The sequence below is a fragment of the Rousettus aegyptiacus genome, unplaced genomic scaffold (assembly GCF_014176215.1).
Source record: "Rousettus aegyptiacus isolate mRouAeg1 unplaced genomic scaffold, mRouAeg1.p scaffold_m13_p_4, whole genome shotgun sequence".
NCBI lineage: Eukaryota > Metazoa > Chordata > Mammalia > Chiroptera > Pteropodidae > Rousettus > Rousettus aegyptiacus.
Window position 1 is genome coordinate 3,284,040 of NW_023416307.1, and position 21,948 is coordinate 3,305,987.

At 41.6% G+C, this 21,948-nt stretch overlaps 1 protein-coding gene across 6 annotated transcripts in view; it reads right to left on the bottom strand.

Annotated features, from left to right (window-relative positions):
• The window catches only part of DYRK1A (dual specificity tyrosine phosphorylation regulated kinase 1A), a 131,848-nt gene that overhangs the window by 97,312 nt on the left and 12,588 nt on the right, over window positions 1-21,948 (bottom strand). The gene's annotated exons all lie outside the window — the stretch shown is intronic.

Here is a 21,948-nt window from a genome sequence, read left to right on the forward strand (position 1 = left end):
AATTTCAATGGATGGATCTCACGGCATATTGAAGATGGCAGGAAAAAAAAATCAGTAAACTTAAAAATGGATCAACGGAAATTACCCAATCTAAAGGGGAGAGAAAAAGACTGAAGAGAAATGAAGAGACACTCAAAGACCAGCAAAACAATACCAAGTGTTCTAACGCGCATGTAAATGAAACCAGAAGATAGTGAGGAAGGGACAGAAAAGTATGTGAAGAAATCATGGCTAAAAATCTCTCAAATTATAACTACACCCAGGCACATCTTAGACAAACAACTTAAAACCAAAGGGGAAAAGAAAATCTTGAAAGCGGCCAGACAGAAAAAAAGATACTACAGTTGTCCCTCAGTATCAGCAGGGGATTGGCTGGGTACAGGCCCCTCTACATATACTAAAATCCATAGACGCTCACGTGCATTATACAGAATGGTGCAGAACGACGCATACAGTCGGCCCTCTGCATCCGTGAATTCCCAACCTCAGATCTAAAATACTGTTTTCAATCCACACTGGTCGAATCCACAGATGTGAAACCTGCAGATATGGAAGGCCGACTGTGTACACACAGAACAAAACAGGAATTGTCACTGACACCTCACCAGAAATGATGGAAGCCAGGAAACAGTGGAACACCACCACTAATGTGCTGAATGACAAAAACCATCAATATGGAATTCTATATCCAGTGAAAATAACCTTCGAACACACACACACACACACAGGCATTTGCAAGATTTTTTTTTAATCTTAAAGAATTCTTTGCCAGCAGACCTGCACTACAAAAAATGCTAAAGAATGTTCTTCAGATAGAGGGGAAATGGTACTGATTGGAAACACAAATCTGTATGCAGGAATGAAGAAGGCCAGAAATGACAAACAAGTAGCTAAATTTTCATGAATATGTTTTCTTTCTCATAATTTAAAGATTGTTTAAAACACAAATTAATTATAAATAGGAGTTTAAAATGTGCTTAAAGCAGAAATCATAAAATTGTAAGCTAGAGTTAATAATGTATAACATAACATACGTAGGAGTAAAAACCATGGTAACAGTTCCACAAAGTGGGAGTCAAGTAAACAGATTGATTGTGTTTATGGTTATTACATTTGAGAAATGGAGGATGGAAAGTCAAAAGTGTCACTGACTCTAAATACCTGAAAACAGATTATGTCTTCCCTCAAAATATACGTTCAGAAGTTTCTGTGATGAACTCACGTATAGTGATTACAAACACACAAAGAAACCTTCCATCATGAGAGAAATTCAGCAGAAAAACAACAAATGTCATACCCAAGGAACTTGACATAATAGGACCACCTGAAAAGAACTTCAAAACCTGTATTAAGATGTTTAGAAAAATAAATGAAAAGTCTATTTTTAAAGGGTGAAAGAAAAAAATAGTTTCAAGAAAGAACTAGGTACTAAAATACATACAAACATACATACATACATGCATGCATACATACATACACACATTTCTGTTCATAACTAGCTCACAAGTGCAAAACCCTCCTCACAGGCACCTTCCATTCTAAGTACGAACATCTTTTCTTTTTATTAACGTTGTTTAATGTGTTCTCCCATCTTATTCAAAATAAGCTACATTAGACCAGTCCAAAATTAACTAGCTAAAACAATGTATAGCATAATAAAATAAAATTAAAAAGACAGTCCAAACTCTTAACACGTTTTCGAGCTGGAGAGAACAAAGCAACTTAAGAAAAAGTAATCACAGAATATTTTTCACTACTCTCCTACAATCTGCACCTGCTCAGTCATTAAAATTCCTAGACTGCTAAAATAAGTTCCAATAATTTATATCATTTTCTTAAATTTACTCATTTTTAATAAATGCTTGATAAAAATTACCACTGTCAGCTTGCGCCAGGCCTAAAAGAACAATAACCTCTATTATTTAGAGACAAGTAGCTCAAAAACCATTGTTATAAATGGCATGTAAGGTGGTAAAATTCGAGGAGTTGCCTCTCAACTTGGATCCCAAATTTGGATCATCAAAGCTAACCCTGAAAAGTTATAAACTGTATTATGAATTCTTACAGTAACTGAAAACAGTTCTATCTACAAGTTACTATTTCAAAAGCAACTTTCCCAATCCTGCAAATAATTTACAGGACTGCAAGTTGAAAAATGACATCCCCCCCTCCAATAAAAAAATCCACTGATTTTGAAAACCTATCATATCTGGAAAAAGGCTTGTGATTATGATCAAGGATCTTGGGATGAGGAGATTATCCAGGTGGGCCCTCCATGGCATCACAAGTGTCCTTATGAGAGAGGGAGATCTGACACAGACAGAAGACAGGCGATATGACCGTGAAGGAGCTCTTAGTGACACAGCCAAGTACGAAAGAAGGTCGGCGGCCACGAGAAACTACAAGAGGCAAGAACAGATGGCCTCCCAGAGAACCCTGAGGAAGCGCTTCCCGAGCCCTGTGCACACTTCGGATTTCGGCTCAGTGGACCGATTTCAGACTCTGGCCTCCAAAGCTGAGAGAGAACACATTTTTGTTGTTTTAACCACTAAGTCTGGGGAGTTTTGTCACAGAAGCCACAGGAAACTAATACAAGGAGATACAAAAGACATGTTTAAGTCTTCTTAAAATATGAACATTCTACAGATGTTACCTGTAAAAAAAACCTCCAATCTGTACTTGTATTCTTGAATGGTGCAGAAAACTGTGTTTAATTTATGTCGGCGTCTTGCCGGGAATGATGTGGAGTCTCACTGCTCTTTGGTGAGCTTCAAGCTCGACAAGGACATGACTATGGAAGACGTGTAGCTTCAAATTCCCATCCACTCGCATGCTCAGTGAACCTAATGCTGAGCTATCCAATAGTGAACAGTTCAAGAAAGTTCTCGTGTATTCTGCCGATGTTAAAATGCCAAACCTAGAAGTCAATGTAATATGAGGGCACAAACTACATATCCACTTTTCACTACTTTATCCCTAACACTTGGCACCGTATTTGTCACACAAAGCCACCTTTGCATTTCCTGTCAAGATTCTGTACTACCAAACGTTGCATGTTCCCCACACCACTCTTCCCACTTCTGAACCCTGAAGCTTGACAGTGAACGTGCAGGTCTCCATCCACAAACACGTAGCGGATTAACAGCAACCACGCCCTTATCGAAACCAAGGCTAAGCTACCATGCTGAAAGGGAAGAAGACTCTGCAAAGCTGTTTCACCAGGCAAAGCCACATACTTCAACATCTCTGCACAAGCCAGACTTGGCGCCAACATTACCAATTGCTTTTAGGTTTAAAATTCCCACGCTCCTTCTACTAAGGGCTACTGCCCCCTCAACCCACAAAGCCATTGGAATATAGGTGACATAAAGTACCTAGCAGATAACTTGCTTCACCATTTTTAGGTCTGCTTCCCTTTACTTCAAGGAAAGGTCCTGCGGCTGCACTAGCACCTGACACAGGCTGGTCCCTCTGGGGTTAAGAGAAAAATGAAAGTCACTCCTCCTGACTCGGGCTGTGCTCTTCACCTAACATCTTCCTTCCTCTGAACTTGTGCATCATATTTAGAATCTGTCTTGTTATGGTTTTAGGATTTATTCTTTAAAAAGAAAATGTTTTGAACATTATCATAATTTGTCTTGAAGTCTTCTCTACTAGCTTGCAACTTTCTTCCAGACAAAGACTAAGTCTTATTCGCTGTGGCCTGGCCAAAGTGAAACACAGTGTCCCACAAACATGCATTTAACTGAAGTTATCAAGTTGGCACCAGGTACCTTAAAAACACTACGTAAAAACAAAAGTACGTAAATTATTTGGCTTGTTCTGCTACTGGTAGTTATGCTGGGCAGATAACTTTTACTGAATCCTTGTTCAATAATTAAAGATTTACAAAGCTAGATTTCTACCCTATATTTATGTCCCGGTTTACTTCTAAATGGGGATAATAAGCTCTCACATTTTAGGACTACTGTGCAAAAAAATTAACACCAATACCTGGCAGAGACGTGACTTACAATGCTCCTAAAATTTTTACAGTAATTTTTAGTTCGTGAAACAATTTCAAATATAATTCGTTTCATGCTCTCTGAACCCCAGGAAGCCAGGCGGGTAGGTATAACTGCACCTTCACATGTGAGGCAACTGAGGCGTAGACTACCTAGAGCAGCGGTTCCCACTCCACTGACAGCTGCATCGAAATCACCCTCGAGGGCTTATTAAAAATTCAGGCTCAGAATCACAACCACCAGAACCTCCAGAGGGTAGGGCCCGAACCTATATTTTGAACAAGGGCCCCAGGCGATATTGACACATGGCCAAATTTAGGAACGTATAAGAATGCAGAACCCAAGAGGCCTGATGGTATTTATTGGACTATTTACCTAGTGAACTATGGGTTGCTCCTCTAGAAAACAGAGGTCGCCTGCGACTGTGTACCTCAGTGTTTCTAAGAACACAGAACGTGGCAGAGATAAAACTCTTCTTACTTGGCTTGTGCTTTTTGAGACAAATAATCAGTAACCCAATAGGGCTGGTTAGTTTTACATTTCTAATTAACTTCAAAACTTGTCTTTTGATATGCTTTACTTGGCATTTTAACCTATCACTTGCCAAAATAAAAGTACTGCCTTTCTGTATTAATTAAATAAGTTTTGCTAAGCAAAAACATTAAGTAAAAAGACTCCCCCAGAAGTATACTGAGAGAATTTAAAAGCTTTCATCTGTACTATCTGTGGCAGACAGCGCCAGTCCCCTTCCTTCCACACTAACTGGTCAAGCACATGACCGCCAGCTAGGGTATACTTCCCAGCCTCCCTTGCAGGGGACTAAGTTCTCAGGAACAGAATGTGGAAGTAAAAAGTGTGGCATGCCACCACGGGGCCTTAAGACATGAAACGAACACTTCTGGCTCTCCACCTTCCCGTGAGCCGGGGCAGGGCCGACACAGGTGAAGATCACACCCCCAGGTATGGTGGAACTAGACAGAAAACATGTGTCTATGAATGACCAACTGAGACAGTATCTTTCTCTCTCTCTCTCTCTCATTCTCACTTTCTCTCTCTCATTCTCACTGTGTGGGGTGTGCGTGTCTGCGTGTCTGCCTGTCTGTCTCTCTCTCACACACACACACGCCAGCCTATCCATCCACCTTACGATGATGCTCTTGGAGCCGCTGATGGCTCAGAGTCAGAGCATCTTAACTGTGTGCCTCACACACTACCGTGAAGCTGGAACCGATTCCCTCTCACACGTATGTCAGCTGAGGGCATTTCTAATGTGCTGACAGTATCTGATAATAAAAACTGGGGCCCTGAAAGGATCATCTATGAAATCCCTCAAGTTCATAGGCAAGGACACTGAAGTCTAGGGAGACTTAAAAAATATGGCAGGGAGTAAGTAGGAACACTTACTCCTAAGTTCCCAGTTCATTTTTCCTTCAATAACATGCTACACACTAGACTCTAAAATTGTAGAAAACTATATTTAAAAAAAAAAAATAACCTTTGGATTAATTTCATTCACTGATTCAACAAATAATCCAGCCCAGCATGTGTTAGTTGCCAAGCAATACTGTCTTCAAGTGAGTGGCAGATCATGAGGTCCTCGGTCCCATGCCTGTAACTCTGCCGAGCCTGGACGAATTACACAGAAAACAAGTGCAAAGCAGCTAACATGACCGGGAAGGACCCAGAATGACTCAAATTAAAATGTGGGAGTTTCTTTATAGGAGGTAATATGTTGGAAACGTCCCTTCTGCTCCTCCCACCACCGCCCTCTAAGAACCCGCATCCCAAGAAAGCGTTTCTCATGTGAACCCAGCCCGCAGCAAAGGGGGCAGCCAACGAATCCAGCCAAGGGATTTGTTCCCCCTACGCCTCTCCTTCCCAGAGAACGGGCACCAGGCGCCCTGCCTTCCGGCCTCCCACCCCGCTGCCCAGGCCGCATGTGTAGGAGACAGAGGCGCAGGAGCTGGCCCTGCTCCCAGGAGAGACAGGACACCTTTCCTGCGGCACCCGCAGGACCCTGCTGAGCTGTAGGTTAAGGAGCTGAAGAACACGAAGCGTGTTTGCCTCATCCGCGGTTTCGCTTTCTACGGTTTCAGTTTACCCATGGTCAACCACAGTCCAAAAATACCAAATAGAAAATTACAGAAATAATTCATACATTTTAAAACACAGGCGATTCTGAGTAGCACAATGAAATTTCATACCATCCCAACGTACCATAAGGTAATTTGAGACCATAGTCACATAACTTTTGTTACAGTGCATTAATGTAATTGTCCTGATTTATTATTTTAATCTTACTGGGCCTATTTATAAAATAAACTTTACCACAGGTGTGTATGTACAGGGAAAACGTAGCATATACAGGGATCGGTGTCGCCCACGTCCCCTGCGGGTCTGAGGACACACCCCTCCCGCAGACGGGGAGGGGCCGCTGCAGCGCGCAGGGCTTCCCGAGCCCAGAACAGACTTCATCCTGGCAGCGCTCTGTCCGTAAGGATGAGCTCAAATCTGCTTGGACGCAAAACGCCGCAGAGTAAATGCTTTCACCCTCTAGATTTTTTAAAAGATCCACTTAACGAAGGTAAAATTTCAGCATTAAAAAACATTATCCAAACCACAGGTTCCCCAGGATGGGGGAAGTGGCGCAGGTCCTGTGGGGCGCATACAACGAACGTCACAGTAATTCTTACAGGACAATGTTTCTCGACCTTTTGTCGTTATTCCTATCCTCAGAGGAAAACAATTTAAATTTCTCCTTAACGGGAGAAATTAAATATTCAGGAATAAGACTTTGTCAGGTAGGACTGACGTATGGAGCCACAAACCGCTGTAACAGCTACTTTTCCACTTCCCCACACTAAAAGCCAAGTTCTGCCCCGCAGAAGGATATCACTCCCGTGGAGAACCCACGTATGGAGCCTACGAATGTGATCCTCCAACTTCACGTGACCCAGACCCCTTCTAAGAGATCTGGACATGTTAAGTATGTGGCAGACCCCAAAATCTGCACTTTTTATTAAGCTTTCCATGGGACTCTGACGGTGATGGTCTCTGGCCCACAACGCTCCAGACAAATTTCCATTGTCACACCTGAACCTAGTAAGAAGATGACATCAAGATGGAATCAGGATGAGAACTGTCTAAATGAAATGACAGTCATGTCCAAGGGCATTAGGACAGGAGAGACCTGCTTGGGAGACGAGACAGAGCGCCCTGAGCTGCAATTACAGAAGATCTGAGATGGACTATCTATCTCTTCTTTCTCCCGTACAAAGGACAATCACAGGATTACTACAAAAATGCTTGAGATGTTTCTAAAAAATTTTTTCCAGTTTTATGTTGAGATACTTGATGGGTTGTAACATGTGACCCAGAAGAGACTATCACTTACTTATTTCACAAAGTACAAATTCAGGGTTTTTATCTAGTACTTTGGTAATGTAGGTGTAACTTGGAGACAAATATCCCATAAAGTACTAACGATCTCTTTTCCCCACCCCCAAATTTGTATTTATGAACCCTCCCCAAATCGCCAATCCAGCTTAAATTTGACAAATTATGTCACTAATACAGAGCCATCTGAATGTAGTTATAACAAAGTTAGACATAAAATTACATCATTGCATTATAAAATTAATAAGCAAAGACTAGGTAATTTAAAAAAAATAATAAAAGTTATCTTTTTTCCTTTTCCCCCTTCATTAAAATACATGGATCATGTTGTAGAGTGTTTCCTGGTGGCCCAAAAAATCCACGTGGAAAAGCCACGTGGAAGAAGACGCCCCTGAGTCTCTCACTACACATGTGAGAGAATAAGTCATCTCGAACATTCCAATCCCGCAGACATGTGGAAAGGAAGCGAGCCCTGTCCAAACTGGAGAACTGGGAGCAAAGAAATGCGTATCATTGGTTTCTAAGCCCCTGCCTGTGTTTTTCCACCATTCATTAAACAGCTGTAGGTAACTTCAGTATTTTATATGCAAATATGGAAGAAAAACTGCAATGTACCTGGTTTGCAAAACATTTATAAGTAAACATTCTACATCTTCTGAAATAATATACCTTCTTGAAGCAGGAAAAAGGCGTATAAATTCTGACATCTTCTATCGTATCGGCATACTTCTTTCACAAGTACCTCAGAACTCCCACCAGGTCAACAGGGAGCAGAGAAGGGGGTCGAGGCTTCATCTACAGACTAGAGATGTATGTACTCCCACAAACAAAAGTTTATTTATTAAACTTCAGTAAAAACTTGCCCAGAGATGATCTCTCTCAGAGATGCCCTCCTAAGAACAGAGTGGAGTTTCTGGCACTGGTCTGCAACCTCACGCGGAAGCAGCAGCGAGGAACGAAGAGTGCGGTCACGTGCCATCAGTAAATGGCAACCATGGCAAATCTTTACTCATGGGTCACTTAAGGAGAGTATTATATGTTATGTCCAAAGCATCCTGGATACCAGGGAAAAAAAAAACAAAACACAGACCCTTCCCATAGCTGCTCAATCTAGCAGAGGCCGTAAATACAAATAATAATCTTATAAATGTTATATAGAATAAAGCTGTACACCATCTGAACACAAAAAGGAACGAATAACAGAAGACGAAGCTACTCTTTCCACCCATTCCTGGGTAGACTAAAGATGACATCTGAGACGAGTAAAGTTATAGAAGACTTCCGCCCCAACTCACCTCATAGGGTTAATATTTAAGCACTCTAATATTGGTTCCATCAGGGGCACATTTATCTGCTTTGTTCCCCAAGTGTCTCTAGCATCTAATTCGGGGCCTGTCACGTAACAGGCACACGACATTTGTTATATTTAATTTTAACTGTAGTTATAACCTTGGGCAATTCACTCAACATATACAAAAAGATGAAAGATGGCTTACAGAGTTGCTCTGAGAATTAAATGAGATACTATGTGATAGTATTTGGAAAATGGTAATAGGCAATAAAAAGTTTGAGTGGTGTTATTATTCAGGAGGAAGGAAAGTGTAATATTTGTTTATTCGAGCATCTACTCTATGCCAGGCTCTGTGCTCTACAGAAAATACTATAAAAGCTCAATGTACTCCAAAGGAAATCTGAGAGGAAAGGAGCGGAAGAGCATTAACACGTGCAGAGAAACCTAAGCTACTCAGAATAGCTCGAGGTTGCAGAGAGAGAGACTGGAAAGGGAAGCTGGGTCCAACTACAGAGAAACCTGGAATAAATGAATATAGTTGGTCTTCATTCCACGGACATGAGAGTCGTGGAATAGCACAGTCAGGGTGGGAGCAGGGAGCGGAGGGGATGAGGCTGGCAGTACAAAGAAGTCAGGGAAACTGATTCGCGAGGGCAGCGCAACAGCGTTGCTAAGTACACATGCAGCGCGGCGCGCAATCCACGTATTTATCCCTTTTCTCACAAAACTCTACTGAAACAAAACCCACGTGAAATCACTCAAGTCAAAATAATAACACGAGAAAGAACACGGTGATAGAAAAACAAGTTTTTAGATAATGGAAAGAAGACTGACAGTAGCAGACTCAAGAGAAGGAAGGAAGCCGCAGAATAAATGTCTACACTCGGAGATACCACAGAAACCAGCTGACGTGCTCCATACCCTGGAAGGCTCACAACAAACACACACTCTCTGGCTTTGTCCACGGAGAGCCTGGGAACATCCACACCCCAACAGCAATAAACACACCTAATGCTCAGATCTTGTTTTCTAAACACCACTCTCAATGAAAAAGAACTAGAGCTCTAGGCAAAATATTCTTACACTTGACATCGAATGCAAACTCCATAAAAGAAAAATTTAATAAATTGGACTCCGTCAAAATTCAAAACTTTTGCTCTGAAAAGGATTGTTAAGACGATGAAAAGATAAGCTACAAACTGAGAAAAAGTATTTGCAAACCATATACCCAACAAAGACCTTGTATCTAGAACTTATAAAGAACCTTCACAACAGTTAAAAAAAAAAAAGTCCAATCAGAAAATGGTCAAGACATGAAAAGATATTTCACCAAAAAGGATACAGATGGCACAGAAACACATGAAAATACATTTGACATTGTTCGATATTAAGGAAATGCAAATTAAAACCACTCTAAGATATCACCATACCAAATAGGACAGCTAAGATAAAAACAGTGACACCACTAAACAGTGGGATGCTGAGAAACTGGACAAGAGTCTGGCAGTTGCTTACATAATTAAACGTGCGCTACCATACGACCCAGTAATCACTCTCAGGCATTGACCCCAGAAAATGGAAAACTCAGTATTTACACGAAAACCTATACTCAAATGTTCAAAGCAGTTTTATTCATAATATTGCACAAAATAATGGAAACAAACTAAATGTCCTTCAATGTGTGAACAGCTGAACACACTTGGTACATCCATACGATGGAATATTATTCAACAATAAAAAGAAACTACTGGCGCACACATCATCAAATGCACACCTCAAGGGCACTAGGTTTAGTGGAAAAAGTTGATCTCAAAAGGTTACATAATGTATGGCTCCATTCACACAACATATTGAAATGACAAAACTACAGACTTGGAGACTAAAGATCACAAGGGGCAGGGTGCAGGGGATACAAAGAGGCAGCAAAGGAGAGTTCTTTTAAAGTGAGGACACAGCTCCATTATCTTGTGGGGGAAGGTACACAAATCTATACAAGATAAAGTTACAAAGAACAATACACACACACACACACAATGCAGGTTTAAGAAACAATAAACCTGAGTAAGGTCTGTAGTCTAGTTAACACCAGATATGCTGATTTCCTGATTTTAATATTGTACTAGGGCTGTGATAAAACTTCACCAACAAGGGAAGTTGGGTAAAGGGAATACATGAGACTTTATACTAATTTTGCAACTTCCTGTGAGTCTACAATTATTTCGAAATAAAGGATTAAAAGTAAAGGGGGGAGGAAGCCAGGGCTCCTTCGAAAAATGGCCGATTCCAATTCCAAAGCCAGACAGGAGCAGTCCAAGATAAGCATGGAAAGTTTTGAAAAAATGATGAAAACATGCAAAAGGACACAGAAGTCAACCTGAAGGGGCTTCCACTGGAAAAATTTGGGACAAATAGAGCATCGAAATAATTACAGCAATGGATTATAATCCATTACATAAAACAGAAAAGTGGGTACCCACAGTGATATAAAATAAGTGAAATAATTAAAAGTCTGATTACTGATGGTACATTTACATAGTCTCAAAGTACCTGTACACGAAACACTCATAAATTACCAAGATGGGGAAGAGTAACTAAAACGGTGAAGCCTAAAACTACCACGGTAATCAAGCGATCAAAGTGAATATTATCAGTAATGGGACATACTGAAATCATGCCAACTGCAGTAGGCACAGTAACGTGACCCCAAAGATGTCCACATCTTAATCCTTAGAATGTGTGAATGTGCTACTTAACATGGCAAAGGGGAACTAAGGTTGTAGAAGAAATGAAATTTGCTAACCAGATGATGTTAAAATAGAGAGATTATCCTGGTTTATCCTCGTGGGCCCAATGTAAGCACTGGGTCCTTAAAAATGAAAGCGAGAGCAAGAAGAGGGAAAGGGAGATGGCAGCGTGAGCTGGCCCAGGCCCCAAGCTGCTGGCTTCAAAAATGGAGGGGGGAGCCCCAGGCCAGGAATGAGTAGTCTCTAGAAGCTGGAACAGGCAAGGAAAAGACATTCTTGGAAAGACATTCTCTTCAGAATCTCCGAAACAAATGCAGCCCTGCTGACACCTTGACATGAGCCCAGTTGAAATCCATTTCAGATTTGTGAACCGTAAATTAATAAATTTGCGTTTTTAAAAGCCACTAAATTTGTTACAGTAGAAAAACAATTATACACAACCTAACAGAATGCAAAGAGAAAAATATAGCATCACTTCTATGATGCTCCTGCAAGACACCTTACAACTGACACGAAGAAACGTTATACAAACTCACATTAAAGGCGACTCTAAAATAACTGGCTTGTATTCTTCACAAGTACCGACGTCATAAAAGGAAGAACAGTGGAGGAACTGTTCTAGATCAAAAATGTTGGAAACACATGAAGACAAAATGTGTGATTCCAGACAGTATCTCTTTCCTAAAAAAAAACTATGCTGGATCAACTGCCAAAATCTGAATGGAGTCTTAAGGATCAGACAGCTGCAATAACGTATCGGTGTTGAATTCTGGTCTTTGGTGGTTTATTGCTGTTACGGAAGAGAATGTCCCTGTTTGTAGGAGTTATGCCCTACACAGGGGTCGCCAACGCCAGGGCCACGAATCGGTACCGGTCCCTGGCCTGCTAGGAACCGGGCGGCACAGCAGCAGGTGAGCGGCGGGCGCGCGAAGTCTCGCCCGTGTCCGCAGCCGCGCCGGGCGCCAGCATCACCGCCGCAGCTCCGCCCCAGGCCATGGGGCGTGAGATGCTCACAGGAGCGCCAGCCCCTGGTGCCACGAAGGTTGCAAAAAAGAAGAGAAATCTTGTCAACGACTTTCTCTCAAATGGTTCAGGAAATAAGTTATTTGTAATATACTGCAACTTCTCTGAGTTTATTTCAATAAGTAAGTAATGAAGGCAGGAAGACCTCAAACTGCAGCCCAAACCCCATTCGGCATGGCAACCGCCACGGCCCCGAAGAGCCCAAAGGCATACTCTCCGGGGAAAATGAACAAGGCTCTCCACTGGGAGATGCGCAGCACCGCGGACGGCAGGTCTGAGGCACAAGACGGGACCCAGACGACTCGGAGCTGTGGGCTCCAGGCCCCGTCCCCGGGCCCGCCTGCAGCGGGCAGTGACGGCAGCGACGGGACGCCCCGCTCCCTCGCTCCCTCTCCCCTGCACGGAGCTGACAGTTTCAATCAGGAAACACCGAGAGCCTGAGGATAAACGCCCTAGGGACACTCGTATTCCTGGGTCCCTCCCTCGCTGCACTCCGCCTTCGGTGAGCAAGCCTCGCCCTCACCAAGAGCTGCCACCAGCTTTATGGTGCCTTACCCTCAAATACGAGCCACCAGCCCAGGGACTGCCAAACAGCTGAGGGAAGGTGCCGACCAAGACAAATCAAAACAAGCAGAAAAACAGGAATCCAGAGGAAACTGAGACAATGCCACGAAGGAAGAAAAAAAAAGTATTTAGCTGTAACATGAATGTGCTGCTGAAAGATGTAAGAGAACGTATGTTTCCGTGAGGTGAAAACTAAAATACCGGGGGGAGGGGGGAGCAGAGAACAAAACGACACCCTAACGGCAGATGGAAGTTAAAGCCATCTCCCGGGAAGGTCAAAAACTTAAACAGAAAATAAACAAGATAACGAAATTACATGTCACCTGAGAAGACCAAAGAAAAGAAACCATCAAGGAAATTATACAAGAAAATTTTCAAAATCTAAAAACTGCATCTCCAAAGGAAAGGATCGTCCAACGCCAAGGAAAACGCCCAATCAAGGCAACCACTACCGAACTTCAGCACACCAGATGCACAGAACAGAACCTTAACCCTTCCGGGGGTAGGAAGTGGGGGAAACGTCACATACAGAGGACCGAAACCTACGAATAACTTCGTGCATCGATGCAGTGTTTAGGGGCTGCTCACGCCGCAGGGTCGGCAGGCATTTTCTGCCTCCTGCAGGAAATACCGCACCCATGTGGCATTCTCCCCACACGCACCCCCCCCCCAAAAAAAAAAGAAATGGAATTTTATCAAGCCTCTAGACATACTACCAACTACCAGGAAATACGAGGGACAGAACATGTCAACAACACCACAGAGGTTCACCAACCACATCCGGGCTGCAGGAGACAGCAGAGACGACAGAGTTTCTTCGACAGTCAAAGGGGAAAGAGATACAGAGGAACGACCAATAAATTAAAAGAGACGTAAAACATCAGTCAATAAATGACAATGCATGGACCTTATTGTTATCCTAATGTGAATAAACTATTTAAAAAATACAGTTATGAGGCAATTTGAACTCTTACTGAATATTCATAAAAAACTGGTAATCTTTTAAAGGTATGATAATGGTATTGGGGTTACAGTTTAGAAACTGGTCCTTATCTTTTAGAAATATATACTGAAATATTTGCAAGAGAAATTATGTACCTGGGTTTGCTTGGCAACCCTCAAAGGAAGAGGGGTAGACAGGAATACAAATTGTGTTAAAGTTGCCCTGAGCTGATAAATGTTGAAGCTGGATATGAGTACATGGGCGTTCATTATGCTCTCTAACTTTTCCATATTTGGGGTATTTTTAATGAAAACAAAATACACACTATATCTGCTATATGAAGCTAAAAGACCATGAAGCAATACATTCAGAGTTTTCAGTAAAAAATATATTCGAACTGCTATTCTGTACTCAATCAAAACTTTTAATCATGAGGGAAAGCAAATTAAAGATATTTCCAGACAATGTCTCAAAAAATTAAAACTTGAATGCACCCCTTCTCAGGAAGTACTAAAAATTATGCTCCGGGAAAACGAAAGATAAAAACAGGAAATAAAAAGGTCAGAGAACCAGGAAACAGGAGAGACAAATCTACTGGAGATATGCAGAAGGCATTCTATTAGGCCTGGAGAGGAATTTCACAAAGCAGCAGTCTGATGGAGGGTCCCCTAAGAAAGTTCTCAAGGAGGAGGAGGGGTGCAGGACAACTAAGTACTGATTGATATGTCTGTGCAGAAAACTACACTAAAAGGCTAATGGAAGTTATGGGAAAACTCAGTCACAAGTACCTAGAAAGCAAAGCACACGGAAATACAAGACATTTGTTAATTCCGGGAAAAACAAAATTACATAAGGAGGACAATATAATCATAGTATACTTTAGCTCCATGGTGAACAATACTTATAGTCATACTTAAACACTGAATAAGTTTAACAAAAAAAATCACAACTACAATTGATAGATGGAAAAAGTGTAAGGCAGGTAAAGTTAAATACTCTCTACTTCAACAGGTCAATAGATAATGTCTTGAATTTTAAGTCAAATAAAAAGATAAAGTTAGGGTTACCTAGCGAGCCTCCAATCTCCCTCTTCTTCCTTTGTAACAAAAGCTAATTTTGTTCGCGGCCCATGTGCACACTCCCCCCATTTAGGCTGCTGCTCAGGAAAAAGCATGCCCCGTTCCAGGAGCGTGCCTATCTGGTAGAAATGTGATCCCATGTCCCTTTCTAGTGAGTGTTTCAGAAACAGACATGTAACTCGGGAGATAAATCTGCCAAAGAGTTTCTAGGCGAAATTTCTACATTCTTATGTAGTTACAAGAAGTCATTTTCTTTTTCTGGACAGTGTTGTGTTAGACACAACTCCTGAAACGGCTGCAGCCATCTTATGAATCTGAGGATGGCATTGGGGTTGTAGGAGCCAATGACTTAAAGGGGGAGATGGAAAAACTGGGGTGCTGAAGAGTGCCACCAAATCCATTAGCCCTAGAGCCCATCCCACCCCTGGACTTCCAACTGTGAGTTAACTTCTCTTATTTGGAACCAGCTTGGGTCAGGGTCTCAATACTTGCATCCAAAAGCATCCTAACTGATGCCATAAGCATATGTCTTAGAAAGAAAGGGAAAAGAAACTGCCAGCCGCTGAGGTAAAAGGGATCACCTATGGGGCAGAGCTTGCCGGCTAGTGGGCATGGCACACAGTGCCGCAAATGTTCTGGATGTGCCAAGATCCCTTGAAGACCTAAGGGTACCTAAACGGCCTCTTCTTTTTTGTTCATAGACCCTGAGGTTTAAAAGTTCGGGAAGCACCGCTCTAAGGAGCAAGGCTAGGAGCAGTGAGGGTGGACCTGGGGACAGCTTTTTTCATTATAAGCCTTTCAGTAGTTTTCAATTCTGATTATATGCATGTCAAAACTAAAATGAATTCTTAAAAAATTATTGCAGTAAGCAAGAGAGACTAAATATCCGATCTGTAGAGAGGTCATTAGGAATAACGCAAAGAAAGAATTTAATTGAAGACTATTTCAGAAATAAAACTCGAGGTCTGGGTAAGAGAATAGATTTGAAACTGACAGGAGAGGAACGGTTACAAGGAATCAGAGACTACATAGATGCTTCTTCTCCGGGGGAAATTACTCAATCACAAAAGTGAGCACAAAATTACTGTTTGCTGTGCATCACACTGGTTGGATTACACTAGCTGCTATTACCAAACTCTTCAAGTTGTACAAGTTTTATTTGGGAAGCTGAGATACAGTTATACCAAAACCCCTCACTCAGCCATGCGTTAAGGGCTAAACAAGATTCTAAGCCTAGACACACAATGCTCAAAATATACATGGTTCCTGCTCTCCTGAAATCAGTATCTGCTAAAACATATCCCACAGACATAATACAGAATAAGAAAGGTGAGCCTGGTTTGAATTCTATCCTACCAACTACTAGAAAAAAATCACTTCACCTTTGAGCCTAAATATTTCATCAATTAGATAAAAATAATACCTTACTAGGTTGTGGTATGTGTGTTTATTATAAAGTGTTCAAGGCAAGCTTAATAAAGGTTGGCCTTACTATGTTAACACGTGACGAGGGGGTTTCCTACAATGTACTAATGTGCACTGTGAAACTTTAAGAAGGTTAATTTTCTCCAAGTTTATTTCCTTCATACTATACTGTCCGTCTCAAGCAGTGGGCTGCAGGGCACACTTACGGCAAAGAGAAGCTCCCTACTGGTTATCCTACTTCTAATCCACCGGGACTGATTTTTATTACTGTATCCTCATCCCATCGGCCTCTTAATTTTTTTTTTTTTTACCACTATTTAGCATCCACTCTACAAACCCTTATAATCAGAGCTATAAGACTATAATGCCTCTTCTCCCCTGCTGGGACCTAGCCAACTTAGAAACTGAGGGAATATCTTTTAGACTGACTGCTCAAGTATCTGGAAAACGCCTTCTCAAAGCGACAATGCATGCATCTTAACCTCATTCTTTCAGTCATTCAGCAAACAGTTTGGGAGTTTTGTATGTGTCAGGGCCCCGGGATATGGCGGTGAGCAAGAGATGCAACCTCTGCCCTCAAGCAGCTTCGTTTAAAGAAAGATGAACACATGAACACATACACATACACACACCCCGCACAAACTAATAGCTGTAACATTCGGATGGAAAAAGTGTGAAGTGGTAAGAAAAAGTTCAGGGTGTTTGGAACCTAACCTAGACTGGAGGGAGGGGGTGCCAAAAGTCAGGGAAGGCGTCCCTGAATGCACGACATCTAAATTGAAACTGAAAAGATGGGCAGGAGTTAGCAGGACAGAGTCCTCAGCATACCGCTCACTCTTAACACTATAAATAGTAGGTACATATTATCCCCATTACATTGACAGGGAAAAGGAGGCTCAGAGAAGTTTATGTAACTGGGGAAAGGCAGGGCTAGGATTCAAAGCCAGATGGCCAGATCGGACTCCATAGAATGCATTCTTCGCCACTACACAATACTCTCTGTGATGGACAGACCCCTAAGGTGGCTCTGCTGTTGGCATGGCTTCCTGCTGTTCATGCCCTTCTGCTGACCTTCTGCCCTTGACCCAGGGCCTGTGAATTGCTTTACACCAAAAGAATATAGGAAAGGCGATACCATTTCCACAGATATGATACAGATCGTACATCTGTCCTGAGAAGAGACTATCTAATTCACCGTCTTTGAGAAAGTAAGTGGCCATGCTGGAAAGGACCACACAGCAAGGAACTGAAGGCAGACACCTATCGACAGGCAGAAGAAACTGAGACCTCTGTCCAATAATGCACAGGAACTGAATGCTGCCAATATGAGCTTAGATCTTTCCCCAGTCAAGCCTCAGATGAAACAATGGCCCAGCCAACATCCTGACTACAACCCAATGAAGACCCTAAAGCAGAAGACCCAGCTTAGTTATGCCCAGAAATCCTACCCACAGAAACTGTGAGATCATAAATGTTTTAAGTAATACTGTTGTGTCAAGAAACAACTCACACACTGTTGCTTAATAAAGTTCTTCCACCATATAATGGTGCTTTGTTTAAACACTAATTTTTAATTCCTCTTAACACACATCAAGCCAACTTCAGGAAGCAGTCACAGTTGTTTTTGTTTTAGGCAAAACTCATATACCAAGATGTCAATATTAACCACAATCTGATCCTGCATTTTATAGAAGCCATTTTAATCTTGTCTGATAATTGCTTTATTTCCGTCATTTGTTTTGAGTTTTCGGTTGTCTTCAAATTCACTTTTCTTCTGTGAATAACATCTAGTGTATTTTTCATCTCAGTTTTCATCGCTAAAAGTTTTATTTAGGTTTTTTATACCTTCCCTATCTCTAACTTTTGAACTTATGGAATACAATGATAACTTAATGTCCTTGCCTGTTAATTCGAACATGTCAGTTATGGGCTGGTTTCTATTAACTGATATCTGAATTATGTCATATTAACCTGCTTCTTCACATATTTAGTAATTTCTGACTTGGGGCTGTACATTTTACATTGTTGTGCGATGGGTTTTGTTGCATTTCTTTAAGGAGTGCTGGACTTCATAATGGCAGGCAACACATTACTTTCAGATGACTTTGCTCATTTCAGGGCATATTTTTAAGGTTTTATCAGACAAAGTTAGAGTAGCCTTTTCTTTAGAACTGGTTTATTAGCCCTACTACTCAGATATGACCCTTCCGGAGTCTCAATGAACACAGCACGTAACAAGATCTTTCTACTCTGCCTATAAAATACTCAAGTATTTCCCAGCCCTGTGTGACAACTCTGAGAATTGTCTGCTTACAGCTTCCCAGTGGATTCCTTCCCCCAGAAACTGTTCCTCTATGAAACTGTACCCTATACATGCACAGCAGACTGGTATTCAATCATTTAAGGAGATCACTAAGAAGATGAATGGAAGTATTTTCTGCACAGTTCCCTTCTCTCCAGAACTCTGCTTCTCAAACTGAAACCATCTTGCCACCCGCCACCCACCCCCAATTCCAATCTTTGTTTCCTCAACTCAGTGAGGCCACATGGCTCTACCTGGGATCCCTCTCACTGCACTGAGATCTGAAAACTGCTTCCACGCAGAAAGCTGGGCCGTCACAGGGCTCGAGATCACAGTTCTGCACTACCTACTGTTCAATATTTGAAAACAGTTCTTCCACATATTTTGTCCACTTTGCTAGCTGTTTATACTGGAGGGTAAATTCAGAATGTTACTGCCTCATAGTCAAAGGCAAAAGTCATGACTCTTCACACTGTTTTTAAAGTAGATGGTTTATAAGACAACTTCTAAACACACACAATCACATTACGCCATCTTTATTTTTATCATGGCATTTATCATTCTTTTTCACTGTTATATTTGCTTTATTACTTATTCTACATTCCACAAACATAAGCTCTGTGACTGTGGGGATCTTGTCACTCTTGTCACTCGCGCATCGCAACACCTAGAACATATCCTAGCCTAGATCGGGTACTCAAACTAGCAGATTCATTACATCAGCAAGCAAACTTTTTATAAGTATTTCACTTAATATATACTGTGAGCTCTTTCCATTAGTAAGTTCTGATCTACATACAGGTAATGCTGACCCTGGAGAGTTCCTGAGAATTGTCTATTACCTTAATCAAGAGCATGTAAGTAAAGGTTCTTAGTTGCAAACAAAAAAAACTAACTGGCTTTGTTGAAACTAAAAAGGAAGTTATTAAAGTATAGTAGACAACTCAAAGAAAACCTCAGGAGGGCCAAGTTGGAAGGCTACATAATCAAGAACAGCCAAAATTCAAACCACAGATCTGGTCCAGTGGAGGCAACTCAGGACTCAGTCACTGCAACTTGTGCAGCTACCGCTGACACCAGGAACCAAAGGCTACAGCTGGATCTGTCACTGCCCACCTCTAAAAAAAGATGTGGCTTCGATGCCCTGCACTGCAGGGCAGGTCATTCCACATGTGCCTGCTTCTGCACGTCCCTGGCTTCCAAGCCAGCGCAGTGAGGCCCCAGGCCACGTAACTGCATCCCAACCCCAAAAGATGCAGAGAAAGTGGGTGATCGGCTTTCATGATGGAAGATTTCTACCTCCCACCAAGATTCTTAAGGTAAGGAATTCCCCAAACATAGAAAGCTGTTAGATGTCCTTGTTTATTATCCAAAAGATCAGCAGCACAAGACATCAATCCCAGCATACAGAACTGTTATCTATTTCTTCAATTGGTAAGTTATAGAAGCTACTTTTTTCTCTTTTCTAAATATTTAACTTGCGGACACTTTAGTGTTCACTGGGATTTTTAGTACCTGGAGGTGGCATATGCAATCTACTATGATTCACCTTAAGCAAATCTACTTCCCTGCACCTCAGTCTTCTAACTTACATACAATTTACACTAACCACCTCGTAATGGCTGAGAATATTAAAATAACTAATAATAAATACGTACACAGAGTCTGACCCATAGCAGGGAATCAATTAATAGTGGCTAATGTTACTATTATTAAATGTAGCTTGTTTTTTAAAGAGGAAAAACATACTAATTTACATGAACATCTTTTTTAGAAGTGTGCCAACGGACTGAAGATCGGTGTTTCTATTTTACCTACGGTATTATATCATCTCCCTTAGCCCCTATGTTACCAGAGATGAAGCAACAAGTAGCTTAAAGTAGTCTAACACGTTGCCACCAAAACTAAGTTCAAAAAATAAATGGGTGGGTGGGCAGACGGACGGACAGACAGAATGCTCACCCTGACTACAGCCATGTTTCCTTCACCTCTCTCTCCAATGAGTTCTGACTATATTAAAAAGCTTCGTGAGGGCAGGGGCCACGCAACTCTCCACTGCGCTGCAAGAGCCTAGCCTGGGGCCATGAACAAAGAGGCCTTCCAGGAAACATGCATATTTGCTTTTCTAAATATTTACTACAGAAACTAGTCACTAAGAAAAGTTCTGAAGTATTTTAAAACAAATCCCTTATAAGCTTTGAAAAAGTTCATGCTCCTGACAAGATCAACAGCTTCGATAATTTTCTAACTACGAGGATCATTCTTTTGAAAATCCATCCAATGAGCTTTTCCTCGGTCATCCTTCTTGTTCTGCCATCCAAACCTGAAGCAGAAGTTACAGCCAGAAAGCATCCGAGCAAACCACTTTCCTCATTCTTCTGCCCTCCTCCCAGCCATTTCTTGTGACTCTTAAGACTTTTTAAATGAAGTAAACTAGAGATTATTTTAAATGTGAACCTGATCGTTACTATAAATGCTGGAGTGGCATTCCAGATATAACTGTTGAATGAACCTCACTTTGTTGGCTAGGAATCGTGAAGAATATCCATGATTTAAAACCGCAACTTTAAACCTCTCCAAATGACCACCAAGGGCTGTATCTATTTCAATAAACTGCTAAAATTATGTACTCCTTTAAAAAACACACTCTTTCCACTCCGTAGTCCCAACATCTAGCTTCTCATACACAGTAAACACTGCATATGTATTTAATGAACCCATGAGTAAATAATTTTGTCTTTTTCCTGGCTACGAAGAGCTTTCCACTCCTATCTTTAAGAAGATTCACCTTTTTCTTTTCCCCCAAGGCTCCCATATTCCCTGTCCGGCTTTTACTCCAAATGCACACATTCCCCTGACATAATCCCTTGGTCCTTAAGACCAACTAGTAAAGATCAAAACATGTAGTTCGTTGATTCATTCAACAAACGTTTATTTAGTGCTTACTATGTGCCAAACCCTCGCCAATCCCTGAGACTGGAAGGGGGAGCAAAAACACCAACACCCCCGTTCTCTGGAGGGTATTAATCAAATAAGTACTAAAACATCACCGAATAAAGGAAGAGTACACGGGAACATATTTAAAAAGAAGAAAAGATGGGGGCAGGAGGCCGCTTCCCCTGACAAAGTGACACCTGAGCCGAAATAAAAGGAGAAAAAGGAGTTTAAAAGAAAGGC